Below are 27,277 nucleotides of genomic sequence, written 5' to 3' on the forward strand. Positions count from 1 at the left end.
TCCCAGCACCCAGTCCCAACCATGCCCCTCCCATCCAGACTGCGTAGGGGGCCTCATGAACCTTCTAGAGCCTGCGCTTGTGGTCAAGGGGGTCATTTCCCACACTGCAGGTGGAGAGACAGATGAAGTAAGATCCAGGAAACTTAACCCTCACTGTGGAGACAGAGCAGTGTGACAAAATCATTTAAAGTTACTCGAGTTAATCCCCAAGTAAGCCTAATAAGGGCCATATGGGCTGGAAGACATCCTTCAAAATTACTTCCAGGAGAACCATCATCTCCTACAATGAATATTAACAAAGAGAGTCTATGTTTGGAGTAGGAACATAAGCTTGTTCTGGTAACTGGACATTGCGTTTGGCTGTGGAGAGGTTGTATAAAGCACCTGGGATGGAAGGACTCATCAAAGCCAAACCCCTCTTCCCCAAATTCTGAGCAAACCGACACAGAAGAAGGAGATGACTGTGTCCCTGTCACTGTTGTGCGAAGCCCAGAAGCTTCAGTTCTGACAACTGTCAATTAGGAACCAAACCGCAAGCGTGAAAGCATAAGCAACTTAATTCTAATGTGTTTTTTTTATCAAAGCACTTTGTGCAGGCTTTCCACCAAAATAATCGACACCCTCACATTTATAAGAAAATGCATGGAATAGAAGGTCCTTTCAAGAGCCAGGCCAGTGAGGCCGCAGGCAGCACCCTGTTCTGCCTTTGGGTGTGAGGTGGCAGGAGCGAAGGGGACTCCCCCTGTGAAGCCTCTCGGAATTTCCACTCCCTGGACCACACAGGGACATGGGAAGTCAAATGTGTGAGCTCAGCCAGATACTAGAAAGAAAAAGACTCAGCAGAGGTTTGATTGAACATATCATCATGACATTTTCCACCATTAGTTAAAAGGAAGACCATCAACCCTTGATGCACACGGAGAGAACCTTGGAAGCACACGTCCACCTCCCAAGGCTCAAACACAATTGTCTATACTTCCACCCTCAACAGATCTATTACATTTAAAGGTTCTTAAAACTTTGCTTGTCTGCATAAAAAGTGAGCCTGCAGGGTGGGCAGCAGTGCGAGGTTTTCAGCTTGCACGCGTCATTTGATGATTCTGTTCTGACAATTACAAAACACTGTTTCCTGTAGTTTCACCCTAACAGAAGCCAGCTATCTTTCTTTACAACCTACTTACATGTTTTTCTTTTGAGGAAAATATTGGGACAAATTAAAACAACTTTTAGGAAAGAAGCCCAAGTGGAAGTTTCATGTTTGTTAATGTGCATGTGAATTCATTCATTTTTTCTTGTTATTGTTAGTCATCTTACAAATATAGGACCACAGAGTCTTCACTTCCTTTTGTAATATAGCTCTTTCAGCTCTGGGAATTACAAACTCGACAATTTTTTTTACCAGTTTCTGAAAAAATGGGTTTCCTTTCTTATCAGAAAGCATTTTCTCTCCCCAGATGCCACTCTACAAATAACTGAAATTGAGGCCTTTGATGCAGTGGGTAGAAAAGCTAGCGGCCGACCCAGCGGCACACTGTCAGTTGTTCCTTAATCCCTCAGTTGAGCAACTCAGTTCCCAAAGGCAGGATACTGTGTGCTCTGACTTCACCAGAGCTGTCCTTTGAGGAAGCCTGGAGATGGAGGCATTCTAAGGACCCTGCTGGAGGGCGCCAGCCGCTTCTTTGTGTCTTTGGCAACTCTGTTAAATTGTTTTAGAAGTTTCTAATCTCCTTTCTCAGGAAAGATTGGTCCTTGCTTCACGTTGCTCGTGGCTCTTGTCAAGGTGAGCCCCTTGGGTGTGCTTCTAGGAGTGCCCGCTCTTCCTCCTGGTGTCACCGCACCGCCCTGACCACTCAGCTGCACGGTCACACGGAGCTACGTGGGGCCACGGAGGCGCTGGCGCGAACCTGGGCGCCTCGCTAGCACCCTCGAGTAGAAACGCCACCTCAGAAGGCAGAGCCAGGAAGCGCACCTCGTTCACGTGGGAAAGACGCGAGCACAGTGCTCTGCTCAGAGGGAAAGCAGGAGGCTCCGTGAATGGAAATGAGCCACGTGTTTCTCCAGCGGGATTCCCAGACATCTTCAAGCTAGCCTAGTTCTAATATTTCGTGGCTTTGATTGCGGAGCCGAGAAGCCAGCCCCCATGTGAGAAAGGAGGCAGTCTCCTCTCGCCTGTTTCTTCGGCACCGCTGTGCCTAAGGTGTTCAAGGCCAACAGCATCTGTTGGGTGGGAAGGTGGTGGAGGCCGTGGCAGAGCCAGGCTGGCGGACACTTTGCCAATTCAAGCTGACTAGGGAGCAGCAGCGTGAGATCACGTTTCTCAGAAACTGGAATGAGGCTGTAAACGTGCAGTGTTCTCTCCACTATTCTGGTCCAAATTAAATCACATTAAAAGCATGTATGTCTTTATATGTTAAAATTCTCAGGTGTGACAGTGCTGCTGTCGTCATGTTGGAGAATGTCCTTGTTCTCAGAGAGGACAAACAGAAGTCTTCAGGGGTGAAGTGATCTGATTTATGCAACTCACTTCCAATTGGTTTGTCAAAGAAAGAGATGGAGAACACAAATATGGCAAACTGTTAACAATCGATCGGTCCAGGGTGAAAGGGAAAATAGGTGTTCCTTAGTATTTTCTGTGTGTTTGACACTTTTTTTAATTGTGAAAAGTACTTATGAATAAATATAACTGAAATACAGGACTTATGTGAAAAATGTATAAAATAATATTTAAGGATGTATGTATAATCTGAATATGTGAAAAAAGCTACCTAAGAGTGAACAGCTGTGAAATACTTTTTTCTTGTGTCTATATTTTTAAAACTCATTCATTTTTGTTAATTAGCAAGGATACTAACTTGGGTTGAAACAAGGAAATGTAGAAAATTCACTCCTTTACTCTCTTATTTCACATCTGCTCAGTTAACTCGCCACAAGGGGCCCGGCACAGTGGCTGTGCCCTCGGCACCCACCCCCCAGTCCCAGCAACGTGTGGCCTTGACAGGAGAGAAGCGGGGCTGGGAAGCCCTGGGAAAGAGCGGACGTGGGTGGTATAGAGGGCGCTGGCTCCAGGCTGGATGGGACAGAGTCAGACTGTGCGGAGGGTCTGGGGTCTGCAAGCTGCTTCGGCCTCCACACTTCCCACCGAGCTGTGAGGCATTGTTCTGTGACTCCACGTGGTGGAGAGTGTCGAATTGCTGCTAAGCGAACGTGATTCCTGCCCTTAGTGGCTGTGTGGCCTTAGGCACGCTGCTTAACCTCTCTGAGCCTTGGTCTCTTTGTATGGAAGGTGAGAGGTTGGACTGACAGTCTCCAAGGTGCTTATGGGTCTGTTGTTATTGCTGTCATTGCTGTTGTAGTTTAGTTGCCAAGTCCTATGTCTTTGCGACCCCACGGACTGCAGCACACCAGGCTCCCTGTCCTTCACTATCTCTCAGAGTTTGTTCACACTCATGTCTATTGAGTTGGTGATGCCCTCCAACCATCTGATCCTCTGTCACCCCCTTCTTCTGCCTTCAATCTTTCCCAGCATCAGGGTCTTTTCCAATGAGTCAATTCTTGGCATCAGGTGGCCAAAATATTGGAGTTTCAGCTTTAGCATCAATCCTTCCAATGAATATTCAGGTCTGATTTTCTTTAGGATTGACTGGTTGGATCTTCTTGCAGTCCAAGGGACTCTCAAGAGTCTTCTCCAACATCACAGTTCAAAAGCATCAGTTCTTTGGTGCTCAGCCTTCTTTATGGTCCAACTCTCCATCTCTCACATTCATACATGACTTCTGGAAAAACTATAGCTTTGACTGGATGGACCTTTGTCAGCAAAGTAATGCCTCTCCTTTTTAATATGCTGTCTAGGTTTGTCACAGCTTTTCTTCCAAGGAGCGAGCATGTGTGCACCTCATGTAGGCATCATAGTCCCCTTTTTCTTCCAGCCTGGTCCTTTCTTCCAAGGTAAACCCTCAGAATGTAAGCCCATGAGGAGCCGAAGGATCTTCAAAACTGAAAGTCGTCCCTGTCTCTCAGGTTGACATCCTCCCCCAAGAGCATCTGTGATCAGCTCGCCTGCCCCTTTTCAGCCCCTCAGGGCAGCAAGGTGCTGCTGCCTCCCTTTGGTGTGCATGCTGGTGCTAAAAGGGAATTTTGTTTCAGAAAATCAGGTACCCATACCAAACAGCACCACACACACTCGGCACCTCACATGATGGTATTCAGAAATCTCTAAAGTTGCTCTGATTAATTCAGAAGCAGGACCTCTCTCCAAAGATAATGGAAAACAGACAAAAGGAAAGGCTTCTGCCTGGTCCTCGCCCAGCTCCTCTGCTCAGAGGGGAAGAGAAAAGGGTGGCTGAAGTGGAGAAGGCAGTTGATCAGGAAGGCATCTGGGGGCTTTTGAGGTTTTACTTTTGATCATTAAGGGCGTGTGATGCCTCTTCCTTCTGGTCACATCAATTAGTTCCTTTCTTCTCCGAGAGCTGGGATTAGACTGTGAGCTTCCCAAGCACTGGGCTGAAGTCTCCTTCATCTCCGAGACAACATGGCCTCGAGGAGAGAGTCTGGTTTTGAAGGTGGACAAGCCTGGATCTGAGGCTTCCTTCAGTGTTAGGCTGTCAATGACTTGACCACCGTTGGACTTGACGGCTCATTTCAGGCTCTAGTACAGTGGACCACCGCCTGTGCCCCCTGCACCCCCACCCCCATGGGCATGCCCTGCATGCAGGTGGCTATGACACATTAAGCACAGCATCACTTCCAGTACTTGCCATCTGTGTTACTAGCCCATGGGAGGGCAGGGACCAAGAGGGGGGTTTCCTACAACCAGAGAGATGGTGTAATGCCCTGGGGTTTCTACAGGATCATCGATTAGGTTAATCCTCCCCTTTGGCCATTTTCCCTCATTTCTCAGTCATCACAGTCAAAGATGAAAATCTGTATGTTTTGCATAGAATTCATCTTCTCAAAACTCTCTGGAGCTAGTCATCGTATTCTTATTCAGAGTATGGAAAGCGAACTGAGCCTCAGGGAGCAATTAGGGGCAGAATCCAAATCTGAATCCAAGCCTGGGTGACTGAAGTGTCTCTTCCTTGTCACACATCACATAGCACTGTAGCACAAGCCTCTCATCCTCCCGAGGAGGCAAACTGTGAAGCTGCCACATTCTGAAAACCCATGACCCCAGCCACCCTGGGTCCCTCCCCTGTGCCTGTTCTCAGGCTCTGAGGTCCCCACTGCTCTGTCTCAAAAGACACCCCCCTCCCACCTTCCTTGCCTGCCTGAGGCTCCTTTTCTTCCTCAAATTTAACCAAATCCTACATTCCTGAGGTCTGTGTGCCAGGCACTTTGCTAGCCTCTACAACAGATGCAAAGACAACTAAGAAGTAGTTCCTCTTCCGGCCTTAGTCAAAGGAAAGACAGTCTTAAAATAAGTAGAAAACATGGCAGAGAGAGATAAGGCTTTAAGGGAGGTGCAAAGGGCCGAGAGCAGTAATCACTGTACCTGTGTGTGAGGCTTTATCAGACAAGAACCAAACTAAACACAATAAAATGCCATTGTTGGGAGTCATGTACTCAGCACTTCGCATTTGTTCATTCTCATTCTCTTAAAACTTCTCTAAAAGAGATACCCTTGTCCTCGTTTTTGCAGATGAGAAAATCAAATTATAAAGAATTGAAGTCCAGACAATTTAACTACGACCACACAACTAGCAATGGTTGGAGCTAAGATGGAAGAAAAGTTATGACCACATTTCATGCAAAGACGGGCTCGACAAAGGACAGAGATGGCGTGGACCCAACAGAAGCAGGAGATATGAAGAAGAGGTGGCAAGAATACACAGAAGAACTGTACAAAAAAGAGCTTCAAGACCCAGATAATCACGATGGTGTGATCACTCACCTAGAGCCAGGCATCCTGGAATGTGAAGTCAAACAGGCCTTAGAAAGCATCACTATGAACAAAGCTAGTGGAGGTGATGGAATTCCAGTTGAGCTACTTCAAATCCTGAAAGATGATGCTGTGAAAGTGCTGCACTCAATATGCCAGCAAATTTGGAAAACTCAGCAGTGGCCACAGGACTGGAAAAGGGCAGTTTTCATTCCAATCCCAAAGAAAGGCAATGCCAAAGAATGCTCAAACTACCGCACAGTTGCACTCATCTCACATGCTAGTAAAGTAATGCTCAAAATTCTTCAAGCCAGGCTTCAGCAATATGTGAACCGTGAACTTCCAGATGTTCAAGCTGGTTTTGGAAAAGGCAGAGGAACCAGAGGTCAAATTGCCAACATCTGCTGGATCATCAAAAAAGCAAGAGAGTTCCAGAAAAACATCTATTTCTGCTTCATTGACTATGCCAAAGCCTTTGACTGTGTGGATCACAATAAACTGTGGAAAATTCTTCAAGAGACGGGAATACCAGACCACCTGACCTGCCTCTTGAGAAACCTATATGCAGGTCAGGAAGCAACAGTTAGAACTGGACATGGAACAACAGACTGGTTCCAAACAGGAAAAGGAGTACATCAAGGCTGTATATTGTCACCCTGCTTATTTAACTTATATGCAGTACATCATGAGAAACGCTGGACTGGAAGAAACACAAGCTGGAATCAAGATTGCCAGGAGAAATATCAATAACCTCAGATATGCAGATGACACCACCCTTATGGCAGAAAGTGAAGAGGAACTAAAAAGCTTCTTGATGAAAGTGAAAAAGGAGAGTGAAAAAGTTGGCTTGAAGCTCAACATTCAGAAAACTAAGATCATGGGATCTGGTCCCATCACTTCATGGGAAATAGATGGGGAAACAGTGGAAACAGTGTCAGACTTTATTTTGGGGGGCTCCAAAATCACTGCAGATGGTGACTGCAGCCATGAAATTAAAAGACGTTTACTCCTTGGAAGGAAAGTTATGACCAACCTAGATAGCATATTCAAAGGTGAGACATTACTTTGCCAACAAAGGTCCGTCTAGTCAAGGCTATGGTTTTTCCTATGGTCATGTATGGATGTGAGAGTTGGACTGTGAAGAAAGCTGAGTGCCAAAGAATTGATGCTTTTGAATTGTGGTGTTGGAGAAGACTCTTGAGAGTCCCTTGGACTGCAAGGAGATCCAACCAGTCCATTCTGAAGGAGATCAGCCCTGGGATTTCTTTGGAAGGACTGATGCTAAAGCTGAAAGTCCAGCACTTTGGCCACCTGATGTGAAGAACTGACTCATTTGAAAAGACCCTGATGCTGGGAAAGATTGAAGGCAGGAGGAGAAGGGGGTGACAGAGGTTGAGATGGCTGGATGGCATCACTGACTCAATGGACGTGAGTTTGAGTAGACTCTGGGAGTTGATGATGGACAGGGAGGCCTGGTGTGCTGCAGTCCATGGGGTTGCAAACAGTCAGACACGACTGAGCAACTGAACTGAATTGAAGATAAAGATGTAAATGCTGTCTTTCTGGTGCCTGAAGCAACCTGGTTCCCATTATTCCACTTTTCACCCACCATCCCATTTCACTCCCATTCTGCAGAGTGGCTTCTCCGTGGCCACCCTAAGCTCTGGGTTTGGATCTGCCTCTGGTGTCCTGTCCCCGGGCCTGTGGTTCTTTCCTGGGACAGAGCAGCAAGAGCCACTGGCCAAGGCCCTGGGGAAAGCGTGCCTTGAAAGGGTCTTAGTAAAAGCTCAGGAGTGTTCATGTGGAGAGAGGGCAAGTGTATTCCAAAGAAGAGAACTGTGTGAGCTGTGGTTGGGCAGGAAGAGCAGGGAGGATGTGCCCGGGGCCTGGAGAAGGTGGGAGGGGACGTCGCCCTGGGGACAGCCTGCAGTGACGCACCTGATGGTGATGCCTGGGCAGCAGTGCTGTGACCAGAGCTGCGCTGGTGCGGGGAGGGTCACAGTCCTGGGCGGGCTGGCGGGCGGCTGGAGAGCAGAGAGCTACTGAACCAGGACAAAATCACAGGAGTGGGAAACAGGGGGAGAGGCTTCCAAGGAGAGTCTACAGGACTCAACTGGTTCTCTCACGTCAAAGGGAGAACCGGGAGACTGAGGTTTCCAGCCTGTGTGGCGAAGATATGGTGTCAACACTGACTGGAATGGAGAAGTCAGAGAGGATTAAAAAAAGTCTGACTTTGAGGTCACGGAGTGGCTGAGGGAGAGCTGGGTGCAGACGCTGTCTGATCACCAGAAGGTGAGCGTGGAGCTCAGGACGGAGGGAGTTCTGAGTCATCTGCAGGGGAGTTGGGTGATGCAGAGATTCTAGGACGGAGGGTCTCATCCCTGAGTGTGCCCCCATGTCACTCAGGGGCTCTGACAAGTGCTAGACAGTTAGCGCCTGTCTAACACACACCCTTCCTGCCCTTGTAGGTAACGTTTGCATAGAGTCTTTTTAAAAATATTCGTTCGTTTATTTATTTGGCTGTTCTGGGTCTTAATTGCAGCATGTGAGACCTAGTTCCCTGAGCAGGGATCTAACCAGGGTCCGTGTACTGGGAGCAGAGAGTCTTAGCCCCTGGATCACAAGGGAAGGCTCTGCATGGAGCCTTAAGGCGTTGATCTAAAGAGGTGAGGAATGTAAGGGTTTCAGGACATACAGATGATGTTTCAACTGTTGCTTGCTTGTTTTTAATAACTACTTACTGCCTTTCAAGTCATATCAGATATGCACTCATTTAATGTGTTAACCATGGTACTGACTCTCACCATAAACTTATTGGGCTGAGATGTGCCCAGGCTCCTTGTCCACAGTTAAGAATGTGGACTGTGGAGTCCTGGAGCTCAGAGCTGCCTTTCATTACAAATGTGATGTGGGGCGACTCACCCAGACATCACAGCCTGGCCTTCTCTCCTATAAAAGGGAGTAACGGATGCAGGCTCCTCATAAGGTTGCTGTGCTGATATAACAACACAGCTCTTGACACCTAGTACACGTTTAATAACTGTTGGTTATGAGTTTTATCATTGGTTAGCCCTTGGGGGAGGGAGTCTTGAATCGAGAAGCTGCAGGAAGGGGTGCTGGTGAGTCAGAAGGTCATGAGCAGGTCAGGTCAGAAGCAACATGCCAGCCTGTGCTACTGAAAATGCTCATACTGATACCCACCTAGGCTGCCATGGGCTGACAAGCAGAGAGGACCCTTTTGAGCCTTCTGGCTACTTGGTCAAGTTTTCAGTTTGGGGAATTACAATGATCTGTGGAAGAATTCCCCTTCCATTCCAGTTGGCCAGTGAACTGATCATTGTCATCACTTCCTATTCTTACTATTGGCCAAGAGTGGCCTTTGCAGAGCAGACACACTGTGCTCTTCACAGTGACTGGACAATCTCTCAAGAAGCCGTATCATCTGCAAAACATGCCATCACAGCCTGGAAAGCTAACAAGTCAAGCTAATAGCCTGGCTTCTTTCTGACCCACAATAATTCAGATAGCTGCCTGGGCTGACGTGCTTCCCCTGCCAGACTGACCAGTTATTTCTCGGCCTTGGTCAGGTTTTCTCCATCTGCTTCATCCTGCTCATCTTGACATCCTACTTCTGTCTTATCGTCATCCACAGCCTAATAAGCTGGTGTTTAGAGAGAGCATCTCACGTGTCAACACCATGCATACATGGTTCTTTGAAGCATAATCTTATTTAACCCTCACAGCATCCCATCTGAGGAAGGTACCATTTTCATGTCCTCTCTGCAGGCGCACAAATGGCGTTATGTACCCAAGGACACGTCGCTGCGGTGGACATATTTGAAAATGATCTCAAGGCTTAAAACTGGTGAAGCCTTGCAGTGCATTTGAAATCAAGGAGAGAAGATAAAGCTGTGTGAAATAATGAAACAGAGACTATAAGGAGAGCAAACAGCAGGCCCAGCACGGGAGGCCAGGTGCTCAGCTCAGAGTCGGCAGGACGGGACTCCAATGGCTGAAGAAGGAGAGGCAGACACTGCCTGGGGTGGGGGTGGAGGGGCAGATGTGGAAAATAGGTATTGAGGAGGCAGGAAAAGTAAACATTTAGGTGAATGTGATACAGCAGGTGTCACTTTAGGAACAAGTAATGCGATGGTGCATTATTTAACGGGACCTATTTTCACTTACTGAAGAAGCAGAAAAAATATTGGCTATTCAAAACTAATGCTTATTTTTATGCATTCTAGGAAGACCGGGCACAAAGGCTGTCACCAATGGGAGAATGGCTATACTTTCCCTGCATCTAGAGAGCTGGCTGGGGAGAAAGGAAAACCTGAAATTTTCAAAGGATCTGCCAACCTCTCTATGTTACTGAAGGATAAACCATTCATTTTAGCAGAGGCATGACTGGGTATCTGATGAAGAGAGGGAAGGCCTGAGCTGAGGCTGAGGCAGGGGGCACCAGTCTGAGGCGTGAGAGCGGAGAAGAGGGCGGGGGGACGTCTGCGGGGGTGGCCTGAGGGCTGGGTTGGGCACAGGCTGGGCCAGCCACCAGAGCAGCGGCCAGGCCTGGACCCCCGACCCTCGGGCCCCCACACACGGAGCTCGTGGTGTAAGCAGTACGCCGGACACCAGGGGCCACGTGTGGAGGTGCAGGACTCACAAAGGAACACGCTCCACGTTGGGTCTGTGTGGGGAGAGGGACGAGGGCGGCTGCGGGACTGAGACCGAGCGGACTGTGAGCTCAGACCAGCCAGGAGGGGACCCAGCAGTGGCCAGGAGAGGCCCCGCATCCCGTGGGACCACTCGGCCTCCCAGAGAATGTGGGATGCAGGAAGGGAGCCACGAGCAACTCTCCAGGCCCGGGAGAGCCCACTGGGCCCTGGCCCACCATGCACACCAGTGAAGGAAACGTCCTTTCACGCAGTTATTAATATCATCCCCCAGCGGCTGCTGCCTCGGTCTCGCTGTTTTTCCTTTTACCTGTCTCATCTAACAAAACGTCAGTTAGAAACAGGGAGTAACTGGTACTTTCATTATTTATGGCTTAGTTTCACGATGTATGTGGTCTCCTTCCCTTTCTCTTTTTACTGATCTCACCAGTATGTGAAAATTGAATTCAATGTAGCTGTTTGCTCAGTGGTCAGTTTTGTGCTTTCCCCTTCCTCAGAGACAAGCTCCCTTGTGGGCCACAGAGAAAGTCCCTCCTGTTCTCCTTCTTTCCTTGTGTTTCTGAGGTCACTGCTCATCACCACCTCCCTGGAGTCTCACCTTGCCCAGCCCTGCCCTCCCAGGACAGCTCTGTGGTTGCGCTTCTCACACACCTCTGCTGACAGTCGATGAGACAGCTCCAACCTTTCTGCAAAGTTCTAAACCATTGATCAGGCTCCCCACCCCTCCCCTACCATACACACCCGAACCTGAATTATTCTGAGAACTGTTGATTCATATTTCAAATGAGGGATATAAGTGGAGGAGAATGAAGCTAAAGATAATTAGGCTCAGTTCTCAAAACTCAAAGGAAAACACCACTGAAGTAGGTTATTATTGTTCCCACTTTACAGATTAGGGAACTAAAGCTGCTTCTACCTGGGAACGGGGCACAGAGGGCCAGTGGCTGACAGGGAGCGAGGATGCTATGAGCATGCCACCAAGCTCCCTGCTAGAGACCCTGGGATGTGCCTCCCCTCGACCCACACCCCCCCTCGACCCACACCCCAGCAGCCGTGGTTTGATCACTCAGGCAGAGAAAAGCCCTCGCCTGGTGGAGAGCACTTGAGGTTTCTTTAGAGCTCAGCTTCTAAAGAAGTTCTAAGAAGAAGTCTTTCTTCTTCCTAGAGGATTCTCAGCAGGGTTCACACATCCTGCTTACTCTGAAAAGGGCTCAGGGAAAGGGCCTTGGTCGACTGAAACTAGCCAGGCTGCTGGTAGAGGCGGGGGCCTGGGAGAAACAGGTGTGGAGGCCCCCCCGCTGCCTGTGGGACATGGGCTCACGTTCCTCATATAGATGCAAGCCAAAGGGACATAGAGGCATCGGGTCAGCTGGTTCCCAGCTGGCTTCTGGGCTTCCATTAGGCACCTGGCTTGATGTCATTGCTACCTGACAGTGAGCAGAACGCAAAGCCACTTTGGGACCATTTTAGCTTGTCTGCCTTCGAAGTAATTGATAGGGATTTTAAGTCTCAGAGAGGGAGTATAGGGAAGAAGCACCCAATTTTGTCTTGGGGGCACTGTCTGAGTCCCCTCCTTGCGTGACCTTAAGCAGGTTGCCCTTCCTCTTTGACTGTGTTTTCAGATCTGTAAAACAGGGACCAACTGTCTCCCGGAGTAACTGTGAGCATTACATCAGGACCTGGAAAGAGTCTGGGAGCAGTAAGGCATGCATTAAGTCATTTCATCCGTCAAGGACTGAAGGAACAGGGCTCAGACCTTGGGGCCTGTCTGAGGCACAACTGGGAAGTTTGTCTTTAGCTTCCCTTTTCTGAAAATTTGTTCCCACTCAGTGGTTTCTTCTGCCCACCTCAAGCCCCACGAGTCCAGATATCTTGCCTACTGCACTGGCTGTCAAGAAAACGTCAGAAGAAATTGTTCCCATGTTCTGCCAGAGAAGGAAGTGTCCTGCTTCTCAAGGTGGAGTGTCTTTCTGAGTCGATGTGTAGTCATTGGATAATTAAGGCATATTTTCCAAGAGCGTGATTTTTACTCCTTGATAAATCACTTTAAATGTTGTTTTTATATTTTAAAACACTTGGACATATCAGGAAGTAAAATGCAGAGCTCGTAACAATTTTAAAGATAAAAAAAGGAACTTTGAAGAGCTGTTCTCACTGATTCAAGAGGAGGGGACATATGTACACCTATGATTAATTCATGTTAATGTATGGCAGAAATCAAATCAATATCGTAACCCAATCATCAATCAATTAAAAATAAATAAACATTAAAAAATACAAGCATTTCAGTGATTTTTCCATCTGAAGAGGTTTAATTTCTGGTCCAGCCTCCCCAGTTCATGTGCTTGGGAGCAATGGAGGGAGCGCCCACCTCCTTCCCTCCTCTCATAGGTAAGAGCCCCAGGGCCTGCCTGCCACTCGGGTCCCTGTCACGCTGACAGGCATCTGGCAACAGTAGTTGGCACTCAGTAAATATTCACTGAACAACTCAAATAATTCCAAAGGGCAGGAGGACTGAGAAATCCTCTGAGTTTCATGGCGGTACATTAAGTTAATGTATGAGCATTAACTTAAAGGGTGGAGTGTGATACTCCCCAGGAGCAGGAGAAGATGGGTTTTCTGAACCTGTAAAATAAGAAGGGCCGTTTTCTTGGGTAAAAGTGACCATAATAAGCGTTTCCCTTATTTTCTAAGCACCCTTTTCAGAGCAGAAAATGCACTAAAATGTTCACAGAGGTAATTTCTCCCAGTGAGGGTACAGCGAGCTTTATTAATCACAGAATAAGAATCACAAGCCTTATTGTGCATCACTGAGCGCTTTTTGCACACCAGCAAAAGTGAGTTCTGCCCAAATCGTGTGCTTGTCTGTGTTTCTTTAGTGTGAGCAAGGCTTCTATCTGCGTCCCTCCTGGGGGCACAGGTGTGGCCACAGGCATGCTGGCTGATTCTGAGGGGCCTGGGGGCTTTAAAGGTGTCCGCACCCCTCCAAGGTGTGGATAGAAAGAAAATCATTGTGACACATAGTGAAGCTGTGAGAGCCGTCCCAGCAACCTATAGCTCCTCAGGCCAGCCCACCACACCCGCCCTTTCCTGCGGAGCCCACACGACTGCCCCCCTACCTGTGTCTGTGTGGCGGCGGGGGCGGAAGGCAGGAGGGCTTTTTAGGAAGAGAGTTGTGTTTGCCTAGGGTCAGACCAGTCAAGCCCGTGTGGGGTGCAGAATTGTTGGCTGCTCTGCAGAAGTGGTTCAGACGAGTTGGGGGATCTTAGGAAAAGGACAGAAGGCAGAGAAGGTTGACAGACTGAAGTTTGGGGCCAAAGGTGGGTCTCTGGGAAACTCCTGGACTGGGTTTACTGAAGGACTTTTAAAAATACGGCTGTCCGAAAAAAAAAACAGCAATAGGACTTTCTACTATTTCATTTTCCACCCTGTCTATCTAACCTTCCCTGGAGACTTCTATGCTCATTCAGGACCCTGTGGAGGCTTTAGGAGATGGGAGAGGAGCCGAGCGCCAGGAAGGATGAAGAGGCAGCCTGGGAGGGAAGGGGCGAGTGGGCATCAGCAGAGTAGACTGTGGAGAAGATTGACTTCTGAACGCATAACTCCCAGGGGGCCCCTGGGTGGGAAAAATGCTGATTTTCCCCATCCTTGAAGGGTTGAGTCAATTTTTATTTAAATTTCAAAGGCCAGTTGTGGCTCTAGCTGGTATTTGAGTTCCGTTTCCAGGTATTTTCCTCAGAATAAGAAGTTTAAGTTCTGTGGAAATTCTAGAACTTCCCTTTTAGATTTAAACAAGATTCCTCTGCTTCCATATCCTGACATCCTCAGGCATTGGCTTAATTCAACTTGGAATTTCAGTTTACTTATTTCATTCAGTGCTTCCGGAAACTACTTGGGTGAGCAGGTATTTACTACACACTCACCTTATGCTCATACCTATAGAAACATAAATATTACTGTCCTTGAGGATCTTACAACCTACTTGAGGATATGGGATAAAACAAATGCATGATTTGGTAACATGTTGGTAAGTGTCGAGTGCAGATTTGCGGTGGTAGGAGATGTTAAGCAGGCCAGGATCTAAGGAAGGGAAGTTGCTGGTAGACTCGAGGGGCTGCGAAAGGTTATGGGAGCAGTTGGGACTTAAGAAGCTTCAGAATTGACTGTTGCTGGAGAGATCCCTGCAGGCAGAACGCCTCAACCTTCTCAATCTGCTGGCACTGGGGCCGGAAGATTCTTTGCTGTGGGGCTGTCCTGGCACAGCTCACAACATCCCTGCCCTCCCCCATCTAGATGCCAGCAGCATCCACCCCCTAGTTGCGACAACCAGAAATGTCTCCAGTCATCATCACAGGTGCCCTGGGGGCACTTGCCCAGGGGGCTAAGAACCACAGCTTGCCCAGCTAAGAACCACACGTTGAGTACAGTGGGTTGCCATTTCCTCATCCAGGGGATCTTCCCGACTCAGAGATCGAACTTGTGCCTCCTGGGTCTTCTGCATTGGCAGGCAGATTCTTTGCCACTTGAGCCATAGGGGAAGCCCCAACTGTTCCATGTGAGTACCCAAATGCTAGGTCTTGGGCTGTAGGCGGATGAGGCTCAGGTTAGAGGCATTTCATGATGTATAATATAGTGAATCCAGAGGGTCAGAGAATAAAGGAAAATTCTGGAGGTGAAATCTGAGCTCTGCCTTGACAGTAGACGTTGGTGGTTGGAAATCACAGGCGGGAAAGGAGAGCCTGGACTTGCTCGTGGCCGAGGAGATGTGCGGTGAAAAGCAAGTCTAAGAGTTGCCATGAAGGAGCCTCTCATCAGTACAACACTTCCTGACTAATCACAGCAGAGATGGGGACTCAGGGGAGGTGAGTGACAGATTACCGAAGGTCCAAGACAGGAAAATGGAGGTTAAAGACAGCAGTGTCTGAGTTTTGAGTGGGAAGGCTGAGTTTTGTGTTTGACACTGAGTTTGAGGCAGTGAGAAGGTATTCAATTTCAGAAAATTCCTTGAAGGCAACTGAAGAAAAAGGATGCATGCTGGGGAGGTGTCAGGGGACGAGGTGGGCAGTGAGGGCCGCAGAGGAGCTGCCTCCATGGTGCTGCTTTCTCCGGGCGCCTCTTTTCACGGGCTTTGTAGTTCACAGAGACGCCTTGTGGGTAAAAGCAACAGTCTCACAACATTAGCATCACATTGCTGACTCTAGACTTGAGTGAGTATTAGCACCTCTTTCTGGGAGTGGTGACTGGAAGGGCTGTCAGAGCTTTACGGTGGAGTGGGGCTAGTATTCCTTCCTGGTCTGTCTGAAACAACTTCATGGACAAGACAAAAACTGTGCCACAGTCAGGCTGTTTAGGCAGCAGGAGGTGGTGGAGCTGTGAGAGCCTTCCTGGGACTGCCCTTCCTCTCATGAGGTTCAAGCTGGGCCGCTCCTGCAACTGCCCAGTAAAAGACGGCATTGCAGAGTCCGAGCTCCACTGTCCACTACGTCAGAGGTGTTCCCGCATGCCCAGTCTCTTGTAAGTGCTGTTCATCTGGTTATTCTCCACCTGCCGTGGGTCATTCTCCACCTGTCATTCTGGGTCAAGCCGTGTGCATTAGGCACACAGTGGGTGACAGGTGCTGTACCTGCTGTGGAAGATAAGCAGAGGTGAGGCCACCCTCAGGAAGCCAGTACTTGCAGGACCATCTGGGTAGAGGAGACCCCAAGGGGGCACCAGGTGGCAGGGCAGGGGGGGGATTTCACAGGATGGGACCAGAAGCTTGAGCTGTTAGAGAGATCAAGGGTGTGGTAAAGAAGGTCCGTAAAGACAGATGGGACCCCAAGAGCCATGCTTGGAAAATAAGAAACTAGAGTGGGAAGGCTGAGTTTTGTGTTTGACACTGAGTTTGAGGCAGTGAGAAGGTATTCAATTTCAGAAAATTGAATGGCACTAGAGATGAAGGCACTAGAGATGAAGGAAGAGGGAGGCATGACATGTACTGGGGAGTACTTACACAGCAAACACCCATGTGACAAGGACTGACAGCCAAGACGCTCCACCACTGGCAAGCAAGGGAACTAACCATCAGAATGGCGGTCCAGTCAGAAGGAAGAGGGCTATGGACAAGGAGCAAAAGATTCCCAGACCTCACTTGGGGACATAGCCAGTGAGGTCCAGAAGACAGCATGGATGCTGTTCATCTCAAATGTTTAAATAATTATGAAGGGATGCTTTCTATTGTATTCAATAAATGTGTATTCAATAATAAATGCAATAATAAATGTATTCAATTACTGTGAAATGATGGAAATATGTGTATATGTTGGCTGCATTTTAGTTTTATGGATCATTTTGTCAATACAGAACCTACCTGGGAATGCAGGCAGAGACCAAGGGGACAGAGATGGGTGGGCGGAGCCTTGGGCCAGCGACTTACCCTCTCTACACCATGGTTGCTTCATTTGTATGTTGCACTCAGTCATGTCCGATTCTGTGACCCCATGGGCTGCAACCCGTCAGGCTCCTCTGTCCATGGGGATTCTCCAGGCAAGAATACTGGAGTGGGTTGCCATGCCCTCCTCCAAAGGATCTTCCCAACCCAGGGATCGAACCCAGATCTCCCGCATTGCAGGAGGATTCTTTACCATCCGGGCCACCAGGGGAGCCCAAGGATACTGGAGTGGGTAGACTATCCTTTCTCCAGTGGATCTTCCTGACCCAGGAATCAAACAGGGGTCTCCTGCATTGCAGGTGGATTCTTTACCAGCTGAGCCACCAGGGAAGCCCTCCTCATTTGTATAGAGGATAATGAAATCCACCCTAAGGCTGTTTTGAGAATGAGACCCAATGTGTATAAAGCCTCGTCACAGAGAGGATGCCCCAGAAGAACAATGATAATAAAAACATTTATTTTGATTCAATTTGAATCATTCTGTTAGAACTTTCACATCAATTTCAATTCACTCAGGTTCATGTACCAACAACAACAAAAAAATCAAAACACACAATTTGAAACAACACCCACCTCCATATGCAGCTTGTGAGGTAGGTCAGACCTCAAGGTCTCCCACAGCCAACAATAAGCACGAAGGGAGGACGGTGCTGAGGGAAAGGGCAGAGCGTGTGAGCCACACCAGCTGCCAGGGCGCCCAGGCCTTCAGAAGGAACTGCGCATCCAGCCTTGTATGTGAGGTTTTCCTGTTTCTTTAAATGGAGGCAACTCGTTCTCATTTTTTGGTGGGTAGGGTGAGTTCAGGTGAAGCCACTCCCTGAGGTTGCATCATATTCACTGATGTCTGGGATTTCCTTCCAGACATATTAGAATGTAAATATGTACCTGAAATTATAGGTGGATTATTCACTGCATGGCTTCTAATGCACGACATAGCTGTAGCATAATTTATTTTACTGTTTGCTGTTGGGGGAAGACAAGTTGTTCTTAATTTTCACTGGTGCAGAGTTGCAGTGACCATGTTTGTATGTGATTCCAAACCCTTATGAATGTATCTGAGTAGATCCATAAACTCCTAAGACTGGATTTCCATATTCATATACATTTCCATATGCATATTCCACAATTTGATAGACGTTCCTAATTATCTTCTAGAATGTAGTACAAATTTGCACTCACATGAATAATTATGAGTGCCAGAAAAGCTCAGTACTTGGTGTCCACGAGGATCGCTGGGAGCTTGTTAGGAAAAGCTCACTGGCTCAACTCCACCTGCCCAGATTTTGATTTTTAAGTCTGAGGTGGGCTACATACAAGCTTTTTGTCAGTTTCTTTTTTGACTCTTGAGGAGGTGGTGAACTTTACACAGATAGTAGATCTGTGTGACCACGACCGTTGGGGTACAGAAGAGTCCCATCACCCCAACGGGCTTACTATGGCTATGTTTACAGACTCCCCACTGCACCCCCCTGGTAAACACCAGTCTTCTCTGCCACCATCAGTTTTTCCTTCTTGAGTCTGGAATCACACAGGATGCAAGCTGTGAGACTGTCTTCTTTCCTTCAGAGCAATGCCACCGAGCTTCACCCAAGTTGTCGCCGTATCAGTAGCTTGTTCCTTCCATTGCTGAATGTGTCCCTGGTGAGGACGTGCCACTGCTCATCAGCTCAACCCTGGCAGAACATCTGGGTTGTTTCCAAGTGTGGGTGACTGTCTTAAATAAACCCAGCAAACAATTCTGATACACATGCTCAGGAAAACAACGGCCTACATCCTCCACAAAAGTGGATACTGGCGATCTTTTAAAGGTTTGTTCACCTAATAAGTGGAAATGCTGCCTTGTTATCAGATTTGTATATCCCTGATCGTCAAGGGGATGAAAAGCTTTTAAAATCCGTATTTGTTCATTTTTGCTCAGTCGCTAAGTCATGTGCAACTCTTTGTGACATGCCAGGCTTCCCTGTCCCTCCCTATCTCCTGGAGTTTGCTGAAAGTTCATGTCCATTGAGTCGGTGATGCTATTGAACCATCTCATCCTTTGAGGTTCTCTTCTGGCCTTACTGAGGCAAGTGCTAGCCCTCCCGCCATCTTTTCATAGGAAACACTCATAGCCCATATTTCTACCCGTTTTGGGCTCCAGTGATCTGTGTGGGAAATTAAGCAAAAGCATTGGTCCTAAGGGAGATTTATCCTCCACCAAATGGGCCTGGGCTCTGGACTAGATGATTGTCTGGGGAGAATAACAAGCAACAGCCTTATTTTATTAGTATTGCCATATGGCTTTCACATGTTGAAGACTAAAATGTGGCTCTAGAAGTTTTTTCTGTTATGTTATTTGCAACTTATAAATATTACAGTAGCATTATGGAGTTCACTGACTCTTAGGTGCTAATCTGGAAATTAAATCATCATTTATACCATTATATCTAAGAGAAGTGACTCAGCATTCCAAACATGTAGCTTACTGTTATATACAGAACATCACATTAGAAAATCGGGTGATGTTTGAAATGTGTTAAACTGAGGAGCCTTGAAATCGTAAGACTGGTTGCTTGAATAGTAAATGTCTTATTCTGTCTTTTGAGTTCTTGTTTCTAATACTGTAAAATAGTGTCACATAGTCCTTCACTTTAAGCTGTCTCTTTTCTTAAATTCAGAGATTACATCTCTGGCAGCATTCTTTCTGTTTTAAATATCTTCTGTTAACTACTTCTGTCTAGTAAGCTGGAATGTTGTACTTCTTTCAATTGGATTAAGGCGGTGCTCACTTCTGCGGGGTCCGTAAACCTTGTTGCATCTGATTTTCTGTTTAGAGAGCTTTTATTATTTACTCTTAAATTTGCAACTAAATTTCAGATAGTTGAAATTGAAACCTAAATCTCTGAAGGTTTTTTTTTAAGTAGAAGGTTTTTTTTCAAGTTCAGATTCATTTTATCAACTATTCCGTACTTATATTTGAATGGATGTAAGTTGTCTGTGTGACTGTACTACGTGTTATATTTTTTTAACTTTCCCTTTTTTAATAGTTTAGCTTTAGGAGTTGCTTTATGACTCTCCACCTGAAAACAGAGAAAGACACTCCTTCCCTTTAGGACTAGGGGAGTGTAGAGTGCAGCTTCTGAGGTTATTTTGCCTTGTTCTCTAATCACATCTACTCCCATTGTCTTTTATGCTTAGCCAAGCTGTAATTCCTTTGAAGCAAAAATTCATGTTACCCTGTTACATTCAGCCCTCAATAAACCTTCACTAAACGGAGAAGGCAATGGCAAGCCACTCCAGTACTCTTGCCTAGAAAATCCCATGGATGGCGGAGCCTGGTAGGCTGCAGTCCATGGGGTCGCTATGAGTCGGACGCACTGAGCGACCTCACTTTCACTTTTCACTTTCACACAATGGAGAAGGCAATGGCAACCCACTCCAGTGTTCTTGCCTGGAAAATCCCAGGGACGGCAGAGCCTGGTGGGCTGCCGTCTATGGGGTCGCACAGAGTTGGACACGACTGAAGTGACTTAGCAGCAGCAGCAGCAAGGTGAACTAGAAACAAGTGTTTTTCGAATGTTGCTGGTTGAGTCGGACAATGCGGGTTACCCTAGGGGCAGCCCTAAGGGATATGCTCAGATCGCAATGGGAGTCCTTTACAAAGCCCAGTAGGTGGCTTACCTCATTACTATGCCTGTCAGAAATGGCCCCAAACTGTGTTTTCTTTGCTTTTTCCTAAGACCTCTTGTAAACTTTTCTCTTACCTAAGAAAAGAGGCAAACTGGCAGCCACAGAGGAGCACAGACCCACAGAGTACAGAGGAGGGTTTGCCTGCTTGGGCACCCGAGGATAGTGGATGTCAGCAGCCTCACGGTTGGGCTGAACCACATTTCCCAAGGGCTGAAAGTGGCTGGTGGATCTGGACACCTGACAGGAGGAACACACACGTGACTCTCGTGAGCAGCTGCAGACGGCCTGCAAGACAGCCCTGCTCTGTGGAAGCCCCTGAAAGGGGGGACGGGCTGCAGGGAAAGTGCCACAGTTTTGTTGCAATTGATGTACTTAGTGAGCAACCTGAGGGGTTTTACAAGGAATAGAGGGAAAGCGCAGGAACGCTCATTACACTCTTCTTCTTACGACTAAGGGCAAACACTGCCTAAACTGAAGCCTTATGTTTGGGGTGTGTGACACCCAGGTACATCACTTCAATAAAGCCCTCTAACTAAACTACAGAACCAACAAATCAGTACCATCTCATCCTATCTATTCACCCGCCCACCGGTCCATCCACTTATCCATCATCCACTCATCTACTCATCCATCTATCCATCCATCCACCCATTCAATCACCAGTCCGTCCACTCATCCAACCAGCCATTCATCCACTCATCTATCGATCTGACATAGTTTTAATTTCATGCCCATCAGATGTCAAGCACTCTGCTTGATACTTGGAATACAGAGGTGAACAGGACAGATGTGGTCTAACCTGTGCTCCTATGTAGTGGATCTTACATTCAAGTGGAGAAACTGAGACAGAGAATGGAATCTACTCAGTGGATCAAGGATGCCTGAGGACCTCACAGAGGAGTAGAACTGGTCTGACTCACCCCCAGCAGCTCATGGTTATGAGAAACGACACATATCTGTGTCCCCTGGACTCGGGCCAAATCACTCCCTCCCCCACAGGCCTCTCCTCCAGAAGGAAGTCACATGACCATTTCCTATAATGAATTCATCACTATGAGCCAACCTACACCCAAGACAAAATTTTTATATGTTATAGTAAACCTAAAGGGTAGAATTCAAAATGTCTTCATTTATTAAATTTTATGTGGTTTGGGGTTTTCTTTAGACAGTAACAGGCACAGACCCAGACACTGCAGGGTGCTGTGGTCTGGAAAACACAAACAGGAAGACCAAAGGAAAAAAAGGCCAAATTGTCTCAGTGTCACAGAGGTTCTTGCCCCCACAGCTGCAGCAGGTGACTCAGGAAGTACAGCTCTCTTTTCAGGTATTTTTATTTCAGGATTTGTTGTATGGTACATGACCCAGCACAGATCTGATGTTTGCCCCTGGAAAATGTCTGTGTTCTTCATTCTGAGGCTGTCCTATAGGATGGATGAGCTGGGTCACCAAGTGTGCTTCTGAATTCCACTCAAGGACCCAAAGTTCTTAATGAATTGTCTGTTTTGTAGTTCTCCTCTATCCTAGAACCAGAGGATGACCTTCAATAAAGAAGCAAGAGGAGACTTCAGTGAAATTGAGAAATGCTAATTTATATAATGTTAAGTGACAAAAAGCTGGCTACAGACATAGTACATACAGTCTGATATACTTTCATGTGAATAGAATGCTACAAAGACATCTACAAAAATGTTTAAGGTTGGTATATTTGCTTCTTGATGTTTTATAGTTGATGTTTTACACCTAGGTCTGTGATGCATTCTGGGTTATCTTTGGCCCTGGGTATGAGGTATGGGTTTAGGCTCATCTTTTTGTATATGGATGAAAACTATCCCAACACTGTTTACTGAAAAGACTATCTATCAGCTGTTTATGCATCTTTGTCAATGGTCAACTGACTATATTTGTATAGTTCTATTTCTGGATGGACTCTCTGTTCTAATGCATTGATCTACTTATCTATGTTTAGGTCAATACCACACGATTTTAATGTAGCTTTATAGTAATTCTTGAAGTCAGATAGAGACCTCTGTCTTTATTCTTCTAATCTATTTAGCTTAGTTTTGATATAATATTTCAGATTTAGATATTTACAGACAGCATGGCTTTTCTTTTCTTTTCTTTTGCAATGACACCACAAGCTACTATAACCCTTAACAACACTAATGCCTCTAGTTCTTGGTTCCATTTTCATATTTTCTAGGAGTGATTATGAGGTTTTAGTCCTCTTATTCCTTTCTCCCATAAAGATCCCCACCTCCCTTCTGGAAGGAAACAGCACCTGCCATTACCCATCACACCTGCTCTTCTCACCACTCATCACATAATACTGCATCCCAGAAAGCGTCAGCTAAGCATCAACCCCAGAGATACAGAAGAAGAATGCGATTTCTGAATATCAATTCCACTGTAACAAAACAACTGAGCCTTCTTCTATTTGCTGACATTTTGTTCTTGCATCAAATTCAATGTGCTAATTTGTTAGGAAAACCAATTTTATCTCTGAGTTGCTCTGTAGTCCTAAACAAATTCTTTCAGCATCCAACTAACCTCTTTATGAGAACTATACTTCCCTTGAATCCTGGTTTCAGACTAATAGACCACAAAAATGTGCCCCAAAGATGTCAAATGACAAGTACCCCTTAATGTGACTGTGGTTTTGACAAGAGAAAAGCAGCGCTATAATTAATCACAGTCCATTTCCAGCAACACAGCAAGTCACACAGAACAAACACACAGAACTGGGTCCCTGAAAAGGTCACAAGAAACCACGCATCCAGAATAAAAGAGTGATCAGAAGTATGCTGAATCATGTTGCAGTTAGAAGGGCGCTGGGGAAAATTTTCTCACTCTTGTTAATATGCTCAAAAGTTTAAATATGAAAAAAGGAAACAAAGAGGAGAGAGGAAGGAAAACCTAGCAGATGTGCGTTAAGGAAGTTACTTTTTTGAAACGTGCAAGGTGCTCGTCGGGGAGGTAGTCGATCTGGAAGACTGGTCACAACGCTCTAGGGAAATCGTGCCCTGCTGTGTGGGAGTCAGTCGTCAGTGGGAATGCCCCAAGGTGCTGCACTTCTTTAAAATTCAGAAGCTAGAAAGTACAGACAAGACTGTGCAACCTCCCTCCCCCAGAGCCATCTCAGGCAAGGCTTTGACTTGGGAATCATGTCCTGCAGTAATTGTGACTAATTGTGACTTGGCCCCAATAATAACAGGTGCCATTTGTAGAGTGTTTACTATGTCCTTGACACCTAAGCACAATACATGTATTAATTCATTTAATCTACACGCTGAAAACCCTAAATGTGGCTACTATGGATTAAACGAATTCATATAGAGAGTCACTCTGTCCCTGAGAAACCAGAAAAATGTTTTCAAACCTAGTACCAGGCGATTTCAGGACAGCGTACAGTGGTTTGCAAGGGAGAACTTGCTGGAGGAGATCAATCAGAGGGCAGAGGTCACCAAATATGAAGGTGCAGACTGGGGGTAGACATGGAGAGAAGCAACAAATCTTGGCTGGAGACTGGGGTTAGAAGCAGGGGAAGGGACCCTGAGAATCAAGTCTGAGGTTCCTCGCTTGGGCACCATTATGGTGTCACCTGTATCCGCATCAAGTTCCTATGTTAAAGTCTTAATGCCCAGAATCTCAGAATATAAGCTCACTGGGGGACAAAGTCTTACAAATAAAATGAGGTCATGAGGGTGAGCCATTGTCCAACGTGACTGTAGTCCTCCTGAAGAGGGGAGATATGGAGACAGGGAGGGTGCATTGGGAGGTGAAGGCAGGGACCAGACGCACCAAAGACTGTCGGCAGAACACAAGGGCCTGAGACGGAGCAGCTCTAACCCTTGATCTCAGACGTCTGGCCATGAGAGCTGTGAGAGGGCGAGTTTCTGCCTGTTGTTCTTAAAAAAAAGAAAAAGCAGAAAAAAAGAGCTACATTCTGAAATAACAAGAATTCCCACACAGCCCCTGAAGATTTTTGTTTTCTTTAAAAAAAGCTTCAGAGATATGGCTGACCAATGTGAGACTTAGCATTCAAACGAGGAAAGGACAAGAGGGCCCTGCGTTAAATTTCATAGAAGATGCAGAATTGTTACCTACATTTAGGTAGTATTAGAGACTCCAGTTTCATTTCTCACATCAAGTAAGGGAAGTTGCAAAGTTGCTCAGAAAGAAACAACCAGTTTATAGGATAACTGAAAATACATATGCAGTGATTACAATGATTTGGAGTTGGGGACAGCTCTGATTAAAACAAAAATGTTTTGCAAATGAGTTGGACAAACACAACAGTAGGTGCCTTATAACCTACTGAATAGGAGAGGATCTTTACAAATGATACCTCAAATGAGGGGTTAATATCCAAATTTTACAAAAAATACATACAACTTGCCTTCAGAAAACAATCCAACTATAAAATGTGCAGAAGATCCGAACAAACATTTCCCTAAAGAAGACAGACAGGGACTTCCCTGATGTTCCAGCAGTTGGGACTCCGTGGTTCCACTGCAGGGGAAGCAGTTTCGATCCCTCATTGGGCACCTAAGACCCTGCCTGCTACAAGGTGCAGCCAAAAAAAAAAATTGATAAAGAAAACAGGCAGCTAGCAAACAAGCACGTGAAAAGATGCTCAGCATTACTAATCATCAGAGAGTGAAAATCAGAGTTACATCATCTCACATCTGTCAAAAAGGCTATTATCAAAAAAGACAGCAAATATTAATAATAAGTATTGACCAGTATGTAGAGAAAAGATAACCTTATGCACTGTTCATGAGATTGCAAATTGGCGCAGCCACTATGGAAAAAAAATACGAGGTTTCCTCAAAATTAAAAGCAGAGCTACCATATGATCCAGCAATTTCACTTTTGGGTATTTACCTGAAAAACAGAAACAAAAACTCTAATTCAAAATGATGTGCACCCTGATGTTCACAGCAGCACTATTTACAATAGCCAAGATGTGGAAGTAACCAAGTGTTCATTAATAAATGACTGGGTTAAGATGATGTGACATGTTTGTCTATCTATCTGCTGCTGCTGCTGCTAAGTCGCTTCGGTCGCGTCCGACTCTGTGCGACCCCATAGATGGCAGCCCACCAGGCTCCGCCATCCCTGGGATTCTCCAGGCAAGAACACTGGAGTGGGTTGCCATTTCCTTCTCCAGTGCATGAAAGTGAAAAGTGAAAGGGAAGTCACTCAGTCGTGTCCGACTCTTCGGGATCCCATGGACTGCAGCCTACCAGGCTCCTCCGTCCGTGGGATTTTCCAGGCAAGAGTACTGGGGTGGGGTCCCAATGCCTTCTCCGATCTATCTATCTATATGTATCTGTATATTATATAATTATAACGGGAATATAACTTAGCCATAGCTAAGAATAAGGTCTTGCCATCAAGGACAACATAGATGGACAGCCTAGACAGTGTGACGCTAAGTGCAATAAATCAGAGCAAGACAAACACTGCATGATTTTGCTTATATATGGAATCTAAAAAAGCATACAACAGGCTCACAGAACAGGATAAACTAGTGGTTGCTGGGGAGTATGCTAAACGGGTAAAGGCGATGAATAGGCGCAAACTTCAGTTATAATATAAACAAGCCACAAGGGATGGTACACAGGATAAAGAGCATAACCGATAATACTGTAATAACTTAGTATGACATGATAGTGATAGCTAGGCTTATAGTGGCGATAATTTCAGAATGCATGAAATGTCAAATCATTATGTTGCATACCTGAAACTAATAAGATACGTTGTAAGTCAATAACACTTTGGTAAGAAAAAGTGATAGCAAAATCTTTTTAAAAAAGGAGCCACCATGTTTCCTCCTTTCCCACAATCATCTGGCTCCCTCTAGAGGAAACTTTGCCACTCGAAAGCAGGGGAGAAACTTGTTAAGGCTTCACCCACATTAAGCTGCCCTACATTTGGGTCAAGTCCTGCCCAGAGCTGTGGGAAAATGTAGTCACCAAATACAGTCTGTGGGCTGAAATTCAGACGAAATTTTCAGGACAAGTGAAGCTTTCACCTCCTTTGTGAAGCCCTCTTAGGTCTCCCCATGTGGCTTATCACTTGCTCATGTGTGTGATGCTTTGTGGCATGAAATGCACAGTGACCTGCTCACGTCTGTTTTCTCTCTGGACCACAGGCCACTTGAGTGTATCTTTCTGCCTTGAGTGTATCTTTCTGCCTTGTTCGTTCTGTCGTCTTGGCACCTAGCCACAGTGTCTGGCACAGGAGATAAGTGTTCAATAAAGCAGTGTTTATTTACTGCATAAATGATGACAAGCTAGCTCATTCATTCAGTCTCCTGCTTACCACACGCAGAGAAAGGATTGGCACCTCCCAGATTAACAACCTGCACATCAGTGAGCTGATCTGGAAGAATGAATATATTTGCAATAGAGATCATTAAGAGAGTTGAGGTTTCCTGGAAGAAATGAAATATTAACCAGAGAGCCAAAATTCTAACCTGTATGGTAAAATACAACCATCCTTCGTCACAGATGTCAAACCTTCTCTGCTCTTTGGGAAGAAAGCTCAGGGCAGGGACGTTTTGATAGGCAACCTGCCGACGAGGGGCCCAGGGCAGAGAGGGCAGCAGAAAGGAACTAGGGGCAAGGA

The sequence above is a fragment of the Bos grunniens genome, chromosome 23 (assembly GCF_055505025.1).
Source record: "Bos grunniens cultivar Pamir isolate PY7600 chromosome 23, Bosgru_T2T1.0, whole genome shotgun sequence".
NCBI classification, from domain to species: domain Eukaryota; kingdom Metazoa; phylum Chordata; class Mammalia; order Artiodactyla; family Bovidae; genus Bos; species Bos grunniens.